At 54.9% G+C, this 20,631-nt stretch overlaps 21 non-coding genes across 21 annotated transcripts; all 21 read left to right on the forward strand.

Moving 5' to 3' along the window:
• The first annotated feature begins 819 nt into the window (after positions 1-819).
• Positions 820-938, forward strand: LOC126140690 (5S ribosomal RNA). The gene has a single exon (XR_007529223.1). It is a non-coding gene; the product is annotated as a 5S ribosomal RNA (ribosomal RNA).
• An 832-nt stretch (positions 939-1,770) lies between these two features.
• Positions 1,771-1,889, forward strand: LOC126140691 (5S ribosomal RNA). Its single transcript, XR_007529224.1, has one exon. It is a non-coding gene; the product is annotated as a 5S ribosomal RNA (ribosomal RNA).
• An 826-nt stretch (positions 1,890-2,715) lies between these two features.
• On the forward strand, positions 2,716-2,834 carry LOC126140692 (5S ribosomal RNA). Its single transcript, XR_007529225.1, has one exon. It is a non-coding gene; the product is annotated as a 5S ribosomal RNA (ribosomal RNA).
• Positions 2,835-3,666: 832 nt separating this feature from the next.
• Positions 3,667-3,785, forward strand: LOC126140694 (5S ribosomal RNA). The gene has a single exon (XR_007529226.1). It is a non-coding gene; the product is annotated as a 5S ribosomal RNA (ribosomal RNA).
• An 836-nt stretch (positions 3,786-4,621) lies between these two features.
• On the forward strand, positions 4,622-4,740 carry LOC126140695 (5S ribosomal RNA). The gene has a single exon (XR_007529227.1). It is a non-coding gene; the product is annotated as a 5S ribosomal RNA (ribosomal RNA).
• Positions 4,741-5,566: 826 nt separating this feature from the next.
• Positions 5,567-5,685, forward strand: LOC126140696 (5S ribosomal RNA). The gene has a single exon (XR_007529228.1). It is a non-coding gene; the product is annotated as a 5S ribosomal RNA (ribosomal RNA).
• Positions 5,686-6,511: 826 nt separating this feature from the next.
• On the forward strand, positions 6,512-6,630 carry LOC126140697 (5S ribosomal RNA). Its single transcript, XR_007529229.1, has one exon. It is a non-coding gene; the product is annotated as a 5S ribosomal RNA (ribosomal RNA).
• An 822-nt stretch (positions 6,631-7,452) lies between these two features.
• LOC126140698 (5S ribosomal RNA) lies at positions 7,453-7,571 on the forward strand. Its single transcript, XR_007529230.1, has one exon. It is a non-coding gene; the product is annotated as a 5S ribosomal RNA (ribosomal RNA).
• Positions 7,572-8,407: 836 nt separating this feature from the next.
• Positions 8,408-8,526, forward strand: LOC126140700 (5S ribosomal RNA). The gene has a single exon (XR_007529232.1). It is a non-coding gene; the product is annotated as a 5S ribosomal RNA (ribosomal RNA).
• An 826-nt stretch (positions 8,527-9,352) lies between these two features.
• On the forward strand, positions 9,353-9,471 carry LOC126140325 (5S ribosomal RNA). The gene has a single exon (XR_007528893.1). It is a non-coding gene; the product is annotated as a 5S ribosomal RNA (ribosomal RNA).
• Positions 9,472-10,303: 832 nt separating this feature from the next.
• On the forward strand, positions 10,304-10,422 carry LOC126140701 (5S ribosomal RNA). The gene has a single exon (XR_007529233.1). It is a non-coding gene; the product is annotated as a 5S ribosomal RNA (ribosomal RNA).
• Positions 10,423-11,258: 836 nt separating this feature from the next.
• Positions 11,259-11,377, forward strand: LOC126140702 (5S ribosomal RNA). The gene has a single exon (XR_007529234.1). It is a non-coding gene; the product is annotated as a 5S ribosomal RNA (ribosomal RNA).
• An 826-nt stretch (positions 11,378-12,203) lies between these two features.
• LOC126140703 (5S ribosomal RNA) lies at positions 12,204-12,322 on the forward strand. The gene has a single exon (XR_007529235.1). It is a non-coding gene; the product is annotated as a 5S ribosomal RNA (ribosomal RNA).
• An 841-nt stretch (positions 12,323-13,163) lies between these two features.
• LOC126140705 (5S ribosomal RNA) lies at positions 13,164-13,282 on the forward strand. Its single transcript, XR_007529236.1, has one exon. It is a non-coding gene; the product is annotated as a 5S ribosomal RNA (ribosomal RNA).
• An 843-nt stretch (positions 13,283-14,125) lies between these two features.
• LOC126140706 (5S ribosomal RNA) lies at positions 14,126-14,244 on the forward strand. Its single transcript, XR_007529237.1, has one exon. It is a non-coding gene; the product is annotated as a 5S ribosomal RNA (ribosomal RNA).
• An 843-nt stretch (positions 14,245-15,087) lies between these two features.
• Positions 15,088-15,206, forward strand: LOC126140857 (5S ribosomal RNA). Its single transcript, XR_007529374.1, has one exon. It is a non-coding gene; the product is annotated as a 5S ribosomal RNA (ribosomal RNA).
• An 836-nt stretch (positions 15,207-16,042) lies between these two features.
• Positions 16,043-16,161, forward strand: LOC126140707 (5S ribosomal RNA). The gene has a single exon (XR_007529238.1). It is a non-coding gene; the product is annotated as a 5S ribosomal RNA (ribosomal RNA).
• Positions 16,162-16,996: 835 nt separating this feature from the next.
• On the forward strand, positions 16,997-17,115 carry LOC126140854 (5S ribosomal RNA). Its single transcript, XR_007529371.1, has one exon. It is a non-coding gene; the product is annotated as a 5S ribosomal RNA (ribosomal RNA).
• Positions 17,116-17,951: 836 nt separating this feature from the next.
• On the forward strand, positions 17,952-18,070 carry LOC126140331 (5S ribosomal RNA). Its single transcript, XR_007528898.1, has one exon. It is a non-coding gene; the product is annotated as a 5S ribosomal RNA (ribosomal RNA).
• Positions 18,071-18,912: 842 nt separating this feature from the next.
• LOC126140708 (5S ribosomal RNA) lies at positions 18,913-19,031 on the forward strand. The gene has a single exon (XR_007529239.1). It is a non-coding gene; the product is annotated as a 5S ribosomal RNA (ribosomal RNA).
• An 842-nt stretch (positions 19,032-19,873) lies between these two features.
• Positions 19,874-19,992, forward strand: LOC126140709 (5S ribosomal RNA). The gene has a single exon (XR_007529240.1). It is a non-coding gene; the product is annotated as a 5S ribosomal RNA (ribosomal RNA).
• The last annotated feature ends 639 nt before the right edge of the window (positions 19,993-20,631 follow it).

The raw sequence follows: 20,631 nt of genomic DNA on the forward strand, positions 1-20,631 counted from the left end.
TGTTATGTTTTTTGTTATGTCGCCAGCCCAATTTTCAAACTACCTTTCTGTTGTGACAAAGATGCTTCCTTAAGCCTTTTAAACTACTGTAATGGTACGAAAATGCAGTAATTAACTCAGTTTGAGGGAGAATGTGCTAACCACGTTTGCCAAGAAGACTTTGAAAACGACAAAACAGTACGAATCGGCAGGTGAATTCTGAAATACGTACCGCCTATTGTTGTGTAGGAGTGTAGAGTTCCAAATTTGATTTGTAACCACGAATTTATTCCTTAGTCGTCTCGTCTCGTCTCGTCCCGCAGACGTTTGTCGTGCTTGCGCTGTCATATGGACCACGACCCGAGCGGCAGCGAGCGGCAGTCGAGCAAAGTCGGGACAAGTCGGGACGGGGACAGGTACAGGGATAGGAATGTTGCGAATGCACTGCAAACTACGCAGACACCTGGTGTGAGGCGAGGCGAGGCGAGGAAGCCCACATCGCTACCAGTGGGCCCTCCAGCACGACACTGGCGCACCCCGCACAGGCCCTCCGCTGAGCACCAGGGACTTGATGCGTCCTCCGCTAGTGTCGAAGGCTGCATGCGCCCAGCGAATGACAGGGGGTGCAACGAGCAGCAGTGCGTCTCACACACGCGGCGGTGCGCCCGCCAATTCGGCCGTCACTCTGCTGGGACGCCGGGCGCGCCTCCCCGCGCCGTCCTCGAGGAACTGGCGGTTGCGGAAGGAAGCGCTTTCGTCAAATGCGGCCGAAAACTAACATTTTGTGTGTTGGGAGAAAAGCGGAACGCGAATTCTGCCGTGCTCCTACATTAGATGAGCGCCAACGGCCATACCATGATGAATACACCGGTTCTCGTCCGATCACCGAAGTTAAGCATCATCGGGCCCGGCTAGTACTTGGATGGGTGACCGCCTGGGAAACCCGGGTGCTGTTGGCTCCCTTCCTGTTATGTTTTTATGTCGCCAGCCCAATTTTCAAACTACCTTTCTGTTGTGACAAAGATGCTTCCTTAAGCCTTTTAAACTACTGTAATGGTACGAAAATGCAGTAATTAACTCAGTTTGAGAGAGAATGTGCTAACCACGTTTGCCAAGAAGACTTTGAAAACGACAAAACAGTACGAATCGGCAGGTGAATTCTGAAATACGTACCGCCTATTGTTGTGTAGGAGTGTAGAGTTCCAAATTTGATTTGTAACCACGAATTTATTCCTTAGTCGTCTCGTCTCGTCTCGTCTCGTCTCGTCCCGCAGACGTTTGTCGTGCTTGCGCTGTCATATGGACCACGACCCGAGCGGCAGCGAGCGGCAGTCGAGCAAAGTCGGGACAAGTCGGGACGGGGACCGGGACAGGGATAGGAATGGTGCGAATGCACTGCAAACTACGCAGACACCTGGTGTGAGGCGAGGCGAGGCGAGGAAGCCCACATCGCTACCAGTGGGCCCTCCAGCACGACACTGGCGCACCCCGCACAGGCCCTCCGCTGAGCACCAGGGACAAGATGCGTCCTCCGCTAGTGTCGAAGGCTGCACGCGCCCAGCGAATGACAGGGGGTGCAACGAGCAGCAGTGCGTCTCACACACGCGGCGGTGCGCCCGCCAATTCGGCCGTCACTCTGCTGGGACGCCGGGCGCGCCTCCCCGCGCCGTCCTCGAGGAACTGGCGGTTGCGGAAGGAAGCGCTTTCGTCAAATGCGGCCGAAAACTAACATTTTGTGTGTTGGGAGAAAAGCCGAACGCGAATTCTGCCGTGCTCCTACATTAGATGAGCGCCAACGGCCATACCATGATGAATACACCGGTTCTCGTCCGATCACCGAAGTTAAGCATCATCGGGCCCGGCTAGTACTTGGATGGGTGACCGCCTGGGAAACCCGGGTGCTGTTGGCTCCCTTCCTGTTATGTTTTTTGTTATGTCGCCAGCCCAATTTTCAAACTACCTTTCTGTTGTGACAAAGATGCTTCCTTAAGCCTTTTAAACTACTGTAATGGTACGAAAATGCAGTAATTAACTCAGTTTGAGGGAGAATGTGCTAACCACGTTTGCCAAGAAGACTTTGAAAACGACAAAACAGTACGAATCGGCAGGTGAATTCTGAAATACGTACCGCCTATTGTTGTGTAGGAGTGTAGAGTTCCAAATTTGATTTGTAACCACGAATTTATTCCTTAGTCGTCTCGTCTCGTCTCGTCCCGCAGACGTTTGTCGTGCTTGCGCTGTCATATGGACCACGACCCGAGCGGCAGCGAGCGGCAGTCGAGCAAAGTCGGGACAAGTCGGGACGGGGACAGGTACAGGGATAGGAATGGTGCGAATGCACTGCAAACTACGCAGACACCTGGTGTGAGGCGAGGCGAGGCGAGGAAGCCCACATCGCTACCAGTGGGCCCTCCAGCACGACACTGGCGCACCCCGCACAGGCCCTCCGCTGAGCACCAGGGACTTGATGCGTCCTCCGCTAGTGTCGAAGGCTGCATGCGCCCAGCGAATGACAGGGGGTGCAACGAGCAGCAGTGCGTCTCACACACGCGGCGGTGCGCCCGCCAATTCGGCCGTCACTCTGCTGGGACGCCGGGCGCGCCTCCCCGCGCCGTCCTCGAGGAACTGGCGGTTGCGGAAGGAAGCGCTTTCGTCAAATGCGGCCGAAAACTAACATTTTGTGTGTTGGGAGAAAAGCCGAACGCGAATTCTGCCGTGCTCCTACATTAGATGAGCGCCAACGGCCATACCATGATGAATACACCGGTTCTCGTCCGATCACCGAAGTTAAGCATCATCGGGCCCGGCTAGTACTTGGATGGGTGACCGCCTGGGAAACCCGGGTGCTGTTGGCTCCCTTCCTGTTATGTTTTTATGTCGCCAGCCCAATTTTCAAACTACCTTTCTGTTGTGACAAAGATGCTTCCTTAAGCCTTTTAAACTACTGTAATGGTACGAAAATGCAGTAATTAACTCAGTTTGAGAGAGAATGTGCTAACCACGTTTGCCAAGAAGACTTTGAAAACGACAAAACAGTACGAATCGGCAGGTGAATTCTGAAATACGTACCGCCTATTGTTGTGTAGGAGTGTAGAGTTCCAAATTTGATTTGTAACCACGAATTTATTCCTTAGTCGTCTCGTCTCGTCTCGTCTCGTCTCGTCCCGCAGACGTTTGTCGTGCTTGCGCTGTCATATGGACCACGACCCGAGCGGCAGCGAGCGGCAGTCGAGCAAAGTCGGGACAAGTCGGGACGGGGACCGGGACAGGGATAGGAATGGTGCGAATGCACTGCAAACTACGCAGACACCTGGTGTGAGGCGAGGCGAGGCGAGGAAGCCCACATCGCTACCAGTGGGCCCTCCAGCACGACACTGGCGCACCCCGCACAGGCCCTCCGCTGAGCACCAGGGACAAGATGCGTCCTCCGCTAGTGTCGAAGGCTGCACGCGCCCAGCGAATGACAGGGGGTGCAACGAGCAGCAGTGCGTCTCACACACGCGGCGGTGCGCCCGCCAATTCGGCCGTCACTCTGCTGGGACGCCGGGCGCGCCTCCCCGCGCCGTCCTCGAGGAACTGGCGGTTGCGGAAGGAAGCGCTTTCGTCAAATGCGGCCGAAAACTAACATTTTGTGTGTTGGGAGAAAAGCCGAACGCGAATTCTGCCGTGCTCCTACATTAGATGAGCGCCAACGGCCATACCATGATGAATACACCGGTTCTCGTCCGATCACCGAAGTTAAGCATCATCGGGCCCGGCTAGTACTTGGATGGGTGACCGCCTGGGAAACCCGGGTGCTGTTGGCTCCCTTCCTGTTATGTTTTTTGTTATGTCGCCAGCCCAATTTTCAAACTACCTTTCTGTTGTGACAAAGATGCTTCCTTAAGCCTTTTAAACTACTGTAATGGTACGAAAATGCAGTAATTAACTCAGTTTGAGAGAGAATGTGCTAACCACGTTTGCCAAGAAGACTTTGAAAACGACAAAACAGTACGAATCGGCAGGTGAATTCTGAAATACGTACCGCCTATTGTTGTGTAGGAGTGTAGAGTTCCAAATTTGATTTGTAACCACGAATTTATTCCTTAGTCGTCTCGTCTCGTCTCGTCTCGTCTCGTCCCGCAGACGTTTGTCGTGCTTGCGCTGTCATATGGACCACGACCCGAGCGGCAGCGAGCGGCAGTCGAGCAAAGTCGGGACAAGTCGGGACGGGGACCGGGACAGGGATAGGAATGGTGCGAATGCACTGCAAACTACGCAGACACGTGGTGTGAGGCGAGGCGAGGCGAGGAAGCCCACATCGCTACCAGTGGGCCCTCCAGCACGACACTGGCGCACCCCGCACAGGCCCTCCGCTGAGCACCAGGGACAAGATGCGTCCTCCGCTAGTGTCGAAGGCTGCACGCGCCCAGCGAATGACAGGGGGTGCAACGAGCAGCAGTGCGTCTCACACACGCGGCGGTGCGCCCGCCAATTCGGCCGTCACTCTGCTGGGACGCCGGGCGCGCCTCCCCGCGCCGTCCTCGAGGAACTGGCGGTTGCGGAAGGAAGCGCTTTCGTCAAATGCGGCCGAAAACTAACATTTTGTGTGTTGGGAGAAAAGCCGAACGCGAATTCTGCCGTGCTCCTACATTAGATGAGCGCCAACGGCCATACCATGATGAATACACCGGTTCTCGTCCGATCACCGAAGTTAAGCATCATCGGGCCCGGCTAGTACTTGGATGGGTGACCGCCTGGGAAACCCGGGTGCTGTTGGCTCTTTTCCTGTTATGTTTTTTGTTATGTCGCCAGCCCAATTTTCAAACTACCTTTCTGTTGTGACAAAGATGCTTCCTTAAGCCTTTTAAACTACTGTAATGGTACGAAAATGCAGTAATTAACTCAGTTTGAGAGAGAACGTGCTAACCACGTTTGCCAAGAAGACTTTGAAAACGACAAAACAGTACGAATCGGCAGGTGATTTCTGAAATACGTACCGCCTATTGTTGTGTAGGAGTGTAGAGTTCCAAATTTGATTTGTAACCACGAATTTATTCCTTAGTCGTCTCGTCTCGTCTCGTCCCGCAGACGTTTGTCGTGCTTGCGCTGTCATATGGACCACGACCCGAGCGGCAGCGAGCGGCAGTCGAGCAAAGTCGGGACAAGTCGGGACGGGGACCGGGACAGGGATAGGAATGGTGCGAATGCACTGCAAACTACGCAGACACGTGGTGTGAGGCGAGGCGAGGCGAGGAAGCCCACATCGCTACCAGTGGGCCCTCCAGCACGACACTGGCGCACCCCGCACAGGCCCTCCGCTGAGCACCAGGGACAAGATGCGTCCTCCGCTAGTGTCGAAGGCTGCACGCGCCCAGCGAATGACAGGGGGTGCAACGAGCAGCAGTGCGTCTCACACACGCGGCGGTGCGCCCGCCAATTCGGCCGTCACTCTGCTGGGACGCCGGGCGCGCCTCCCCGCGCCGTCCTCGAGGAACTGGCGGTTGCGGAAGGAAGCGCTTTCGTCAAATGCGGCCGAAAACTAACATTTTGTGTGTTGGGAGAAAAGCCGAACGCGAATTCTGCCGTGCTCCTACATTAGATGAGCGCCAACGGCCATACCATGATGAATACACCGGTTCTCGTCCGATCACCGAAGTTAAGCATCATCGGGCCCGGCTAGTACTTGGATGGGTGACCGCCTGGGAAACCCGGGTGCTGTTGGCTCTTTTCCTGTTATGTTTTTTGTTATGTCGCCAGCCCAATTTTCAAACTACCTTTCTGTTGTGACAAAGATGCTTCCTTAAGCCTTTTAAACTACTGTAATGGTACGAAAATGCAGTAATTAACTCAGTTTGAGAGAGAACGTGCTAACCACGTTTGCCAAGAAGACTTTGAAAACGACAAAACAGTACGAATCGGCAGGTGATTTCTGAAATACGTACCGCCTATTGTTGTGTAGGAGTGTAGAGTTCCAAATTTGATTTGTAACCACGAATTTATTCCTTAGTCGTCTCGTCTCGTCTCGTCCCGCAGACGTTTGTCGTGCTTGCGCTGTCATATGGACCACGACCCGAGCGGCAGCGAGCGGCAGTCGAGCAAAGTCGGGACAAGTCGGGACGGGGACCGGGACAGGGATAGGAATGGTGCGAATGCACTGCAAACTACGCAGACACCTGGTGTGAGGCGAGGCGAGGCGAGGAAGCCCACATCGCTACCAGTGGGCCCTCCAGCACGACACTGGCGCACCCCGCACAGGCCCTCCGCTGAGCACCAGGGACTTGATGCGTCCTCCGCTAGTGTCGAAGGCTGCATGCGCCCAGCGAATGACAGGGGGTGCAACGAGCAGCAGTGCGTCTCACACACGCGGCGGTGCGCCCGCCAATTCGGCCGTCACTCTGCTGGGACGCCGGGCGCGCCTCCCCGCGCCGTCCTCGAGGAACTGGCGGTTGCGGAAGGAAGCGCTTTCGTCAAATGCGGCCGAAAACTAACATTTTGTGTGTTGGGAGAAAAGCGGAACGCGAATTCTGCCGTGCTCCTACATTAGATGAGCGCCAACGGCCATACCATGATGAATACACCGGTTCTCGTCCGATCACCGAAGTTAAGCATCATCGGGCCCGGCTAGTACTTGGATGGGTGACCGCCTGGGAAACCCGGGTGCTGTTGGCTCCCTTCCTGTTATGTTTTTATGTCGCCAGCCCAATTTTCAAACTACCTTTCTGTTGTGACAAAGATGCTTCCTTAAGCCTTTTAAACTACTGTAATGGTACGAAAATGCAGTAATTAACTCAGTTTGAGAGAGAACGTGCTAACCACGTTTGCCAAGAAGACTTTGAAAACGACAAAACAGTACGAATCGGCAGGTGATTTCTGAAATACGTACCGCCTATTGTTGTGTAGGAGTGTAGAGTTCCAAATTTGATTTGTAACCACGAATTTATTCCTTAGTCGTCTCGTCTCGTCTCGTCCCGCAGACGTTTGTCGTGCTTGCGCTGTCATATGGACCACGACCCGAGCGGCAGCGAGCGGCAGTCGAGCAAAGTCGGGACAAGTCGGGACGGGGACCGGGACAGGGATAGGAATGGTGCGAATGCACTGCAAACTACGCAGACACCTGGTGTGAGGCGAGGCGAGGCGAGGAAGCCCACATCGCTACCAGTGGGCCCTCCAGCACGACACTGGCGCACCCCGCACAGGCCCTCCGCTGAGCACCAGGGACAAGATGCGTCCTCCGCTAGTGTCGAAGGCTGCACGCGCCCAGCGAATGACAGGGGGTGCAACGAGCAGCAGTGCGTCTCACACACGCGGCGGTGCGCCCGCCAATTCGGCCGTCACTCTGCTGGGACGCCGGGCGCGCCTCCCCGCGCCGTCCTCGAGGAACTGGCGGTTGCGGAAGGAAGCGCTTTCGTCAAATGCGGCCGAAAACTAACATTTTGTGTGTTGGGAGAAAAGCCGAACGCGAATTCTGCCGTGCTCCTACATTAGATGAGCGCCAACGGCCATACCATGATGAATACACCGGTTCTCGTCCGATCACCGAAGTTAAGCATCATCGGGCCCGGCTAGTACTTGGATGGGTGACCGCCTGGGAAACCCGGGTGCTGTTGGCTCCCTTCCTGTTATGTTTTTTGTTATGTCGCCAGCCCAATTTTCAAACTACCTTTCTGTTGTGACAAAGATGCTTCCTTAAGCCTTTTAAACTACTGTAATGGTACGAAAATGCAGTAATTAACTCAGTTTGAGAGAGAATGTGCTAACCACGTTTGCCAAGAAGACTTTGAAAACGACAAAACAGTACGAATCGGCAGGTGAATTCTGAAATACGTACCGCCTATTGTTGTGTAGGAGTGTAGAGTTCCAAATTTGATTTGTAACCACGAATTTATTCCTTAGTCGTCTCGTCTCGTCTCGTCTCGTCTCGTCCCGCAGACGTTTGTCGTGCTTGCGCTGTCATATGGACCACGACCCGAGCGGCAGCGAGCGGCAGTCGAGCAAAGTCGGGACAAGTCGGGACGGGGACCGGGACAGGGATAGGAATGGTGCGAATGCACTGCAAACTACGCAGACACGTGGTGTGAGGCGAGGCGAGGCGAGGAAGCCCACATCGCTACCAGTGGGCCCTCCAGCACGACACTGGCGCACCCCGCACAGGCCCTCCGCTGAGCACCAGGGACAAGATGCGTCCTCCGCTAGTGTCGAAGGCTGCACGCGCCCAGCGAATGACAGGGGGTGCAACGAGCAGCAGTGCGTCTCACACACGCGGCGGTGCGCCCGCCAATTCGGCCGTCACTCTGCTGGGACGCCGGGCGCGCCTCCCCGCGCCGTCCTCGAGGAACTGGCGGTTGCGGAAGGAAGCGCTTTCGTCAAATGCGGCCGAAAACTAACATTTTGTGTGTTGGGAGAAAAGCCGAACGCGAATTCTGCCGTGCTCCTACATTAGATGAGCGCCAACGGCCATACCATGATGAATACACCGGTTCTCGTCCGATCACCGAAGTTAAGCATCATCGGGCCCGGCTAGTACTTGGATGGGTGACCGCCTGGGAAACCCGGGTGCTGTTGGCTCTTTTCCTGTTATGTTTTTTGTTATGTCGCCAGCCCAATTTTCAAACTACCTTTCTGTTGTGACAAAGATGCTTCCTTAAGCCTTTTAAACTACTGTAATGGTACGAAAATGCAGTAATTAACTCAGTTTGAGAGAGAACGTGCTAACCACGTTTGCCAAGAAGACTTTGAAAACGACAAAACAGTACGAATCGGCAGGTGATTTCTGAAATACGTACCGCCTATTGTTGTGTAGGAGTGTAGAGTTCCAAATTTGATTTGTAACCACGAATTTATTCCTTAGTCGTCTCGTCTCGTCTCGTCCCGCAGACGTTTGTCGTGCTTGCGCTGTCATATGGACCACGACCCGAGCGGCAGCGAGCGGCAGTCGAGCAAAGTCGGGACAAGTCGGGACGGGGACCGGGACAGGGATAGGAATGGTGCGAATGCACTGCAAACTACGCAGACACCTGGTGTGAGGCGAGGCGAGGCGAGGAAGCCCACATCGCTACCAGTGGGCCCTCCAGCACGACACTGGCGCACCCCGCACAGGCCCTCCGCTGAGCACCAGGGACTTGATGCGTCCTCCGCTAGTGTCGAAGGCTGCATGCGCCCAGCGAATGACAGGGGGTGCAACGAGCAGCAGTGCGTCTCACACACGCGGCGGTGCGCCCGCCAATTCGGCCGTCACTCTGCTGGGACGCCGGGCGCGCCTCCCCGCGCCGTCCTCGAGGAACTGGCGGTTGCGGAAGGAAGCGCTTTCGTCAAATGCGGCCGAAAACTAACATTTTGTGTGTTGGGAGAAAAGCGGAACGCGAATTCTGCCGTGCTCCTACATTAGATGAGCGCCAACGGCCATACCATGATGAATACACCGGTTCTCGTCCGATCACCGAAGTTAAGCATCATCGTGCCCGGCTAGTACTTGGATGGGTGACCGCCTGGGAAACCCGGGTGCTGTTGGCTCCCTTCCTGTTATGTTTTTATGTCGCCAGCCCAATTTTCAAACTACCTTTCTGTTGTGACAAAGATGCTTCCTTAAGCCTTTTAAACTACTGTAATGGTACGAAAATGCAGTAATTAACTCAGTTTGAGAGAGAATGTGCTAACCACGTTTGCCAAGAAGACTTTGAAAACGACAAAACAGTACGAATCGGCAGGTGAATTCTGAAATACGTACCGCCTATTGTTGTGTAGGAATGTAGAGTTCCAAATTTGATTTGTAACCACGAATTTATTCCTTAGTCGTCTCGTCTCGTCTCGTCTCGTCTCGTCCCGCAGACGTTTGTCGTGCTTGCGCTGTCATATGGACCACGACCCGAGCGGCAGCGAGCGGCAGTCGAGCAAAGTCGGGACAAGTCGGGACGGGGACCGGGACAGGGATAGGAATGGTGCGAATGCACTGCAAACTACGCAGACACCTGGTGTGAGGCGAGGCGAGGCGAGGAAGCCCACATCGCTACCAGTGGGCCCTCCAGCACGACACTGGCGCACCCCGCACAGGCCCTCCACTGAGCACCAGGGACAAGATGCGTCCTCCGCTAGTGTCGAAGGCTGCACGCGCCCAGCGAATGACAGGGGGTGCAACGAGCAGCAGTGCGTCTCACACACGCGGCGGTGCGCCCGCCAATTCGGCCGTCACTCTGCTGGGACGCCGGGCGCGCCTCCCCGCGCCGTCCTCGAGGAACTGGCGGTTGCGGAAGGAAGCGCTTTCGTCAAATGCGGCCGAAAACTAACATTTTGTGTGTTGGGAGAAAAGCCGAACGCGAATTCTGCCGTGCTCCTACATTAGATGAGCGCCAACGGCCATACCATGATGAATACACCGGTTCTCGTCCGATCACCGAAGTTAAGCATCATCGGGCCCGGCTAGTACTTGGATGGGTGACCGCCTGGGAAACCCGGGTGCTGTTGGCTCCCTTCCTGTTATGTTTTTTGTTATGTCGCCAGCCCAATTTTCAAACTACCTTTCTGTTGTGACAAAGATGCTTCCTTAAGCCTTTTAAACTACTGTAATGGTACGAAAATGCAGTAATTAACTCAGTTTGAGGGAGAATGTGCTAACCACGTTTGCCAAGAAGACTTTGAAAACGACAAAACAGTACGAATCGGCAGGTGAATTCTGAAATACGTACCGCCTATTGTTGTGTAGGAGTGTAGAGTTCCAAATTTGATTTGTAACCACGAATTTATTCCTTAGTCGTCTCGTCTCGTCTCGTCTCGTCTCGTCCCGCAGACGTTTGTCGTGCTTGCGCTGTCATATGGACCACGACCCGAGCGGCAGCGAGCGGCAGTCGAGCAAAGTCGGGACAAGTCGGGACGGGGACAGGGACAGGGATAGGAATGGTGCGAATGCACTGCAAACTACGCAGACACCTGGTGTGAGGCGAGGCGAGGCGAGGAAGCCCACATCGCTACCAGTGGGCCCTCCAGCACGACACTGGCGCACCCCGCACAGGCCCTCCGCTGAACACCAGGGACAAGATGCGTCCTCCGCTAGTGTCGAAGGCTGCACGCGCCCAGCGAATGACAGGGGGTGCAACGAGCAGCAGTGCGTCTCACACACGCGGCAGTGCGCCCGCCAATTCGGTCGTCACTCTGCTGGGACGCCGGGCGCGCCTCCCCGCGCCGTCCTCGAGGAACTGGCGGTTGCGGAAGGAAGCGCTTTCGTCAAATGCGGCCGAAAACTAACATTTTGTGTGTTGGGAGAAAAGCCGAACGCGAATTCTGCCGTGCTCCTACATTAGATGAGCGCCAACGGCCATACCATGATGAATACACCGGTTCTCGTCCGATCACCGAAGTTAAGCATCATCGGGCCCGGCTAGTACTTGGATGGGTGACCGCCTGGGAAACCCGGGTGCTGTTGGCTCCCTTCCTGTTATGTTTTTTGTTATGTCGCCAGCCCAATTTTCAAACTACCTTTCTGTTGTGACAAAGATGCTTCCTTAAGCCTTTTAAACTACTGTAATGGTACGAAAATGCAGTAATTAACTCAGTTTGAGGGAGAATGTGCTAACCACGTTTGCCAAGAAGACTTTGAAAACGACAAAACAGTACGAATCGGCAGGTGAATTCTGAAATACGTACCGCCTATTGTTGTGTAGGAGTGTAGAGTTCCAAATTTGATTTGTAACCACGAATTTATTCCTTAGTCGTCTCGTCTCGTCTCGTCCCGCAGACGTTTGTCGTGCTTGCGCTGTCATATGGACCACGACCCGAGCGGCAGCGAGCGGCAGTCGAGCAAAGTCGGGACAAGTCGGGACGGGGACAGGTACAGGGATAGGAATGGTGCGAATGCACTGCAAACTACGCAGACACCTGGTGTGAGGCGAGGCGAGGCGAGGAAGCCCACATCGCTACCAGTGGGCCCTCCAGCACGACACTGGCGCACCCCGCACAGGCCCTCCGCTGAGCACCAGGGACTTGATGCGTCCTCCGCTAGTGTCGAAGGCTGCATGCGCCCAGCGAATGACAGGGGGTGCAACGAGCAGCAGTGCGTCTCACACACGCGGCGGTGCGCCCGCCAATTCGGCCGTCACTCTGCTGGGACGCCGGGCGCGCCTCCCCGCGCCGTCCTCGAGGAACTGGCGGTTGCGGAAGGAAGCGCTTTCGTCAAATGCGGCCGAAAACTAACATTTTGTGTGTTGGGAGAAAAGCGGAACGCGAATTCTGCCGTGCTCCTACATTAGATGAGCGCCAACGGCCATACCATGATGAATACACCGGTTCTCGTCCGATCACCGAAGTTAAGCATCATCGGGCCCGGCTAGTACTTGGATGGGTGACCGCCTGGGAAACCCGGGTGCTGTTGGCTCCATTCCTGTTTTTTTTTTTTTTTGTTATGTCGCCAGCCCAATTTTCAAACTACCTTTCTGTTGTGACAAAGATGCTTCCTTAAGCCTTTTAAACTACTGTAATGGTACGAAAATGCAGTAATTAACTCAGTTTGAGGGAGAATGTGCTAACCAAGTTTGCCAAGAAGACTTTGAAAACGACAAAACAGTACGAATCGGCAGGTGAATTCTGAAATACGTCACCGCCTATTGTTGTGTAGGAGTGTAGAGTTCCAAATTTGATTTGTAACCACGAATTTATTCCTTAGTCGTCTCGTCTCGTCTCGTCTCGTCTCGTCCCGCAGACGTTTGTCGTGCTTGCGCTGTCATATGGACCACGACCCGAGCGGCAGCGAGCGGCAGTCGAGCAAAGTCGGGACAAGTCGGGACGGGGACAGGGACAGGGATAGGAATGGTGCGAATGCACTGCAAACTACGCAGACACCTGGTGTGAGGCGAGGCGAGGCGAGGAAGCCCACATCGCTACCAGTGGGCCCTCCAGCACGACACTGGCGCACCCCGCACAGGCCCTCCGCTGAGCACCAGGGACTAGATGCGTCCTCCGCTAGTGTCGAAGGCTGCACGCGCCCAGCGAATGACAGGGGGTGCAACGAGCAGCAGTGCGTCTCACACACGCGGCGGTGCGCCCGCCAATTCGGCCGTCACTCTGCTGGGACGCCGGGCGCGACTCCCCGCGCCGTCCTCGAGGAACTGGCGGTTGCGGAAGGAAGCGCTTTCGTCAAATGCGGCCGAAAACTAACATTTTGTGTGTTGGGAGAAAAGCGGAACGCGAATTCTGCCGTGCTCCTACATTAGATGAGCGCCAACGGCCATACCATGATGAATACACCGGTTCTCGTCCGATCACCGAAGTTAAGCATCATCGGGCCCGGCTAGTACTTGGATGGGTGACCGCCTGGGAAACCCGGGTGCTGTTGGCTCCATTCCTGTTTTTTTTTTTTTTTTTGTTATGTCGCCAGCCCAATTTTCAAACTACCTTTCTGTTGTGACAAAGATGCTTCCTTAAGCCTTTTAAACTACTGTAATGGTACGAAAATGCAGTAATTAACTCAGTTTGAGGGAGAATGTGCTAACCAAGTTTGCCAAGAAGACTTTGAAAACGACAAAACAGTACGAATCGGCAGGTGAATTCTGAAATACGTCACCGCCTATTGTTGTGTAGGAGTGTAGAGTTCCAAATTTGATTTGTAACCACGAATTTATTCCTTAGTCGTCTCGTCTCGTCTCGTCTCGTCTCGTCCCGCAGACGTTTGTCGTGCTTGCGCTGTCATATGGACCACGACCCGAGCGGCAGCGAGCGGCAGTCGAGCAAAGTCGGGACAAGTCGGGACGGGGACAGGGACAGGGATAGGAATGGTGCGAATGCACTGCAAACTACGCAGACACCTGGTGTGAGGCGAGGCGAGGCGAGGAAGCCCACATCGCTACCAGTGGGCCCTCCAGCACGACACTGGCGCACCCCGCACAGGCCCTCCGCTGAGCACCAGGGACTAGATGCGTCCTCCGCTAGTGTCGAAGGCTGCACGCGCCCAGCGAATGACAGGGGGTGCAACGAGCAGCAGTGCGTCTCACACACGCGGCGGTGCGCCCGCCAATTCGGCCGTCACTCTGCTGGGACGCCGGGCGCGACTCCCCGCGCCGTCCTCGAGGAACTGGCGGTTGCGGAAGGAAGCGCTTTCGTCAAATGCGGCCGAAAACTAACATTTTGTGTGTTGGGAGAAAAGCGGAACGCGAATTCTGCCGTGCTCCTACATTAGATGAGCGCCAACGGCCATACCATGATGAATACACCGGTTCTCGTCCGATCACCGAAGTTAAGCATCATCGGGCCCGGCTAGTACTTGGATGGGTGACCGCCTGGGAAACCCGGGTGCTGTTGGCTCCATTCCTGTTTTTTTTTTTTTTTTTGTTATGTCGCCAGCCCAATTTTCAAACTACCTTTCTGTTGTGACAAAGATGCTTCCTTAAGCCTTTTAAACTACTGTAATGGTACGAAAATGCAGTAATTAACTCAGTTTGAGGGAGAATGTGCTAACCAAGTTTGCCAAGAAGACTTTGAAAACGACAAAACAGTACGAATCGGCAGGTGATTTCTGAAATACGTCACCGCCTATTGTTGTGTAGGAGTGTAGAGTTCCAAATTTGATTTGTAACCACGAATTTATTCCTTAGTCGTCTCGTCTCGTCTCGTCTCGTCTCGTCCCGCAGACGTTTGTCGTGCTTGCGCTGTCATATGGACCACGACCCGAGCGGCAGCGAGCGGCAGTCGAGCAAAGTCGGGACAAGTCGGGACGGGGACCGGGACAGGGATAGGAATGGTGCGAATGCACTGCAAACTACGCAGACACCTGGTGTGAGGCGAGGCGAGGCGAGGAAGCCCACATCGCTACCAGTGGGCCCTCCAGCACGACACTGGCGCACCCCGCACAGGCCCTCCGCTGAACACCAGGGACAAGATGCGTCCTCCGCTAGTGTCGAAGGCTGCACGCGCCCAGCGAATGACAGGGGGTGCAACGAGCAGCAGTGCGTCTCACACACGCGGCAGTGCGCCCGCCAATTCGGTCGTCACTCTGCTGGGACGCCGGGCGCGCCTCCCCGCGCCGTCCTCGAGGAACTGGCGGTTGCGGAAGGAAGCGCTTTCGTCAAATGCGGCCGAAAACTAACATTTTGTGTGTTGGGAGAAAAGCCGAACGCGAATTCTGCCGTGCTCCTACATTAGATGAGGGCCAACGGCCATACCATGATGAATACACCGGTTCTCGTCCGATCACCGAAGTTAAGCATCATCGGGCCCGGCTAGTACTTGGATGGGTGACCGCCTGGGAAACACGGGTGCTGTTGGCTCCCTCCCTGTTATGTTTTTTGTTATGTCGCCAGCCCAATTTTCAAACTACCTTTCTGTTGTGACAAAGATGCTTCCTTAAGCCTTTTAAACTACTGTAATGGTACGAAAATGCAGTAATTAACTCAGTTTGAGGGAGAATGTGCTAACCACGTTTGCCAAGAAGACTTTGAAAACGACAAAACAGTACGAATCGGCAGGTGAATTCTGAAATACGTACCGCCTATTGTTTTGTAGGAGTGTAGAGTTCCAAATTTGATTTGTAACCACGAATTTATTCCTTAGTCGTCTCGTCTCGTCTCGTCTCGTCTCGTCCCGCAGACGTTTGTCGTGCTTGCGCTGTCATATGGACCACGACCCGAGCGGCAGCGAGCGGCAGTCGAGCAAAGTCGGGACAAGTCGGGACGGGGACCGGGACAGGGATAGGAATGGTGCGAATGCACTGCAAACTACGCAGACACCTGGTGTGAGGCGAGGCGAGGCGAGGAAGCCCACATCGCTACCAGTGGGCCCTCCAGCACGACACTGGCGCACCCCGCACAGGCCCTCCGCTGAACACCAGGGACAAGATGCGTCCTCCGCTAGTGTCGAAGGCTGCACGCGCCCAGCGAATGACAGGGGGTGCAACGAGCAGCAGTGCGTCTCACACACGCGGCAGTGCGCCCGCCAATTCGGTCGTCACTCTGCTGGGACGCCGGGCGCGCCTCCCCGCGCCGATCTCGAGGAACTGGCGGTTGCGGAAGGAAGCGCTTTCGTCAAATGCGGCCGAAAACTAACATTTTGTGTGTTGGGAGAAAAGCCGAACGCGAATTCTGCCGTGCTCCTACATTAGATGAGGGCCAACGGCCATACCATGATGAATACACCGGTTCTCGTCCGATCACCGAAGTTAAGCATCATCGGGCCCGGCTAGTACTTGGATGGGTGACCGCCTGGGAAACCCGGGTGCTGTTGGCTCCCTCCCTGTTATGTTTTTTGTTATGTCGCCAGCCCAATTTTCAAACTACCTTTCTGTTGTGACAAAGATGCTTCCTTAAGCCTTTTAAACTACTGTAATGGTACGAAAATGCAGTAATTAACTCAGTTTGAGGGAGAATGTGCTAACCACGTTTGCCAAGAAGACTTTGAAAACGACAAAACAGTACGAATCGGCAGGTGAATTCTGAAATACGTACCGCCTATTGTTTTGTAGGAGTGTAGAGTTCCAAATTTGATTTGTAACCACGAATTTATTCCTTAGTCGTCTCGTCTCGTCTCGTCTCGTCTCGTCCCGCAGACGTTTGTCGTGCTTGCGCTGTCATATGGACCACGACCCGAGCGGCAGCGAGCGGCAGTCGAGCAAAGTCGGGACAAGTCGGGACGGGGACAGGGCAGGGATAGGAATGGTGCGAATGCACTGCAAACTACGCAGACACCTGGTGTGAGGCGAGGCGAGGCGAGGAAGCCCACATCGCTATCAGTGGGCCCTCCAGCACGACACTGGCGCACCCCGCACAGGCCCTCCGCTGAACACCAGGTACAAGATGCGTCCTCCGCTAGTGTCGAAGGCTGCACGCGCCCAGCGAATGACAGGGGGTGCAACGAGCAGCAGTGCGTCTCACACACGCGGCGGTGCGCCCGCCAATTCGGCCGTCACTCTGCTGGGACGCCGGGCGCGCCTCCCCGCGCCGTCCTCGGGGAACTGGCGGTTGCGGAAGGAAGCGCTTTCGTCAAATGCGGCCGAAAACTAACATTTTGTGTGTTGGGAGAAAAGCCGAACGCGAATTCTGCCGTGCTCCTACATTAGATGAGCGCCAACGGCCATACCATGATGAATACACCGGTTCTCGTCCGATCACCGAAGTTAAGCATCATCGGGCCCGGCTAGTACTTGGATGGGTGACCGCCTGGGAAACCCGGGAGCTGTTGGCTCCCTTCCTGTTATGTTTTTTGTTATGTCGCCAGCCCAATTTTCAAACTACCTTTCTGTTGTGACAAAGATGCTTCCTTAAGCCTTTTAAACTACTGTAATGGTACGAAAATGCAGTAATTAACTCAGTTTGAGGGAGAATGTGCTAACCACGTTTGCCAAGAAGACTTTGAAAACGACAAAACAGTACGAATCGGCAGGTGAATTCTGAAATACGTACCGCCTATTGTTGTGTAGGAGTGTAGAGTTCCAAATTTGATTTGTAACCACGAATTTATTCCTTAGTCGTCTCGTCTCGTCTCGTCTCGTCTCGTCCCGCAGACGTTTGTCGTGCTTGCGCTGTCATATGGACCACGACCCGAGCGGCAGCGAGCGGCAGTCGAGCAAAGTCGGGACAAGTCGGGACGGGGACAGGGACAGGGATAGGAATGGTGCGAATGCACTGCAAACTACGCAGACACCTGGTGTGAGGCGAGGCGAGGCGAGGAAGCCCACATCGCTACCAGTGGGCCCTCCAGCACGACACTGGCGCACCCCGCACAGGCCCTCCGCTGAGCACCAGGGACTAGATGCGTCCTCCGCTAGTGTCGAAGGCTGCACGCGCCCAGCGAATGACAGGGGGTGCAACGAGCAGCAGTGCGTCTCACACACGCGGCGGTGCGCCCGCCAATTCGGCCGTCACTCTGCTGGGACGCCGGGCGCGCCTCCCCGCGCCGTCCTCGAGGAACTGGCGGTTGCGGAAGGAAGCGCTTTCGTCAAATGCGGCCGAAAACTAACATTTTGTGTGTTGGGAGAAAAGCGGAACGCGAATTCTGCCGTGCTCCTACATTAGATGAGCGCCAACGGCCATACCATGATGAATACACCGGTTCTCGTCCGATCAACGAAGTTAAGCATCATCGGGCCCGGCTAGTACTTGGATGGGTGACCGCCTGGGAAACCCGGGTGCTGTTGGCTCCATTCCTGTTTTTTTTTTTTTTTTGTTATGTCGCCAGCCCAATTTTCAAACTACCTTTCTGTTGTGACAAAGATGCTTCCTTAAGCCTTTTAAACTACTGTAATGGTACGAAAATGCAGTAATTAACTCAGTTTGAGGGAGAATGAGCTAACCAAGTTTGCCAAGAAGACTTTGAAAACGACAAAACAGTACGAATCGGCAGGTGATTTCTGAAATACGTCACCGCCTATTGTTGTGTAGGAGTGTAGAGTTCCAAATTTGATTTGTAACCACGAATTTATTCCTTAGTCGTCTCGTCTCGTCTCGTCTCGTCTCGTCCCGCAGACGTTTGTCGTGCTTGCGCTGTCATATGGACCACGACCCGAGCGGCAGCGAGCGGCAGTCGAGCAAAGTCGGGACAAGTCGGGACGGGGACAGGGACAGGGATAGGAATAGTGCGAATGCACTGCAAACTACGCAGACACCTGGTGTGAGGCGAGGCGAGGCGAGGAAGCCCACATCGCTACCAGTGGGCCCTCCAGCACGACACTGGCGCACCCCGCACAGGCCCTCCGCTGAACACCAGGGACTAGATGCGTCCTCCGCTAGTGTCGAAGGCTGCACGCGCCCAGCGAATGACAGGGGGTGCAACGAGCAGCAGTGCGTCTCACACACGCGGCGGTGCGCCCGCCAATTCGGCCGTCACTCTGCTGGGACGCCGGGCGCGCCTCCCCGCGCCGTCCTCGAGGAACTGGCGGTTGCGGAAGGAAGCGCTTTCGTCAAATGCGGCCGAAAACTAACATTTTGTGTGTTGGGAGAAAAGCCGAACGCGAATTCTGCCGTGCTCCTACATTAGATGAGCGCCAACGGCCATACCATGATGAATACACCGGTTCTCGTCCGATCACCGAAGTTAAGCATCATCGGGCCCGGCTAGTACTTGGATGGGTGACCGCCTGGGAAACCCGGGTGCTGTTGGCTCCATTCCTGTTTTTTTTTTTTTTTTGTTATGTCGCCAGCCCAATTTTCAAACTACCTTTCTGTTGTGACAAAGATGCTTCCTTAAGCCTTTTAAACTACTGTAATGGTACGAAAATGCAGTAATTAACTCAGTTTGAGGGAGAATGAGCTAACCAAGTTTGCCAAGAAGACTTTGAAAACGACAAAACAGTACGAATCGGCAGGTGATTTCTGAAATACGTCACCGCCTATTGTTGTGTAGGAGTGTAGAGTTCCAAATTTGATTTGTAACCACGAATTTATTCCTTAGTCGTCTCGTCTCGTCTCGTCTCGTCTCGTCCCGCAGACGTTTGTCGTGCTTGCGCTGTCATATGGACCACGACCCGAGCGGCAGCGAGCGGCAGTCGAGCAAAGTCGGGACAAGTCGGGACGGGGACAGGGACAGGGATAGGAATAGTGCGAATGCACTGCAAACTACGCAGACACCTGGTGTGAGGCGAGGCGAGGCGAGGAAGCCCACATCGCTACCAGTGGGCCCTCCAGCACGACACTGGCGCACCCCGCACAGGCCCTCCGCTGAGCACCAGGGACAAGATGCGTCCTCCGCTAGTGTCGAAGGCTGCACGCGCCCAGCGAATGACAGGGGGTGCAACGAGCAGCAGTGCGTCTCACACACGCGGCGGTGCGCCCGCCAATTCGGTCGTCACTCTGCTGGGACGCCGGGCGCGCCTCCCCGCGCCGCCCTCGAGGAACTGGCGGTTGCGGAAGGAAGCGCTTTCGTCAAATGCGGCCGAAAACTAACATTTTGTGTGTTGGGAGAAAAGCCGAACGCGAATTCTGCCGTGCTCCTACATTAGATGAGGGCCAACGGCCATACCATGATGAATACACCGGTTCTCGTCCGATCACCGAAGTTAAGCATCATCGGGCCCGGCTAGTACTTGGATGGGTGACCGCCTGGGAAACCCGGGTGCTGTTGGCTCCCTTCCTGTTTTTTTTTTTTTGTTATGTCGCCGGCCCAATTTTCAAACTACCTTTCTGTTGTGACAAAGATGCTTCCTTAAGCCTTTTAAACTACTGTAATGGTACGAAAATGCAGTAATTAACTCAGTTTGAGGGAGAATGTGCTAACCAAGTTTGCCAAGAAGACTTTGAAAACGACAAAACAGTACGAATCGGCAGGTGAATTCTGAAATACGTACCGCCTATTGTTGTGTAGGAGTGTAGAGTTCCAAATTTGATTTGTAACCACGAATTTATTCCTTAGTCGTCTCGTCTCGTCTCGTCTCGTCTCGTCCCGCAGACGTTTGTCGTGCTTGCGCTGTCATATGGACCACGACCCGAGCGGCAGCGAGCGGCAGTCGAGCAAAGTCGGGACAAGTCGGGACGGGGACAGGGACAGGGATAGGAATAGTGCGAATGCACTGCAAACTACGCAGACACCTGGTGTGAGGCGAGGCGAGGCGAGGAAGCCCACATCGCTACCAGTGGGCCCTCCAGCACGACACTGGCGCACCCCGCACAGGCCCTCCGCTGAACACCAGGGACAAGATGCGTCCTCCGCTAGTGTCGAAGGCTGCACGCGCCCAGCGAATGACAGGGGGTGCAACGAGCAGCAGTG

The sequence above is a fragment of the Schistocerca cancellata genome, unplaced genomic scaffold (assembly GCF_023864275.1).
Source record: "Schistocerca cancellata isolate TAMUIC-IGC-003103 unplaced genomic scaffold, iqSchCanc2.1 HiC_scaffold_705, whole genome shotgun sequence".
NCBI lineage: Eukaryota > Metazoa > Arthropoda > Insecta > Orthoptera > Acrididae > Schistocerca > Schistocerca cancellata.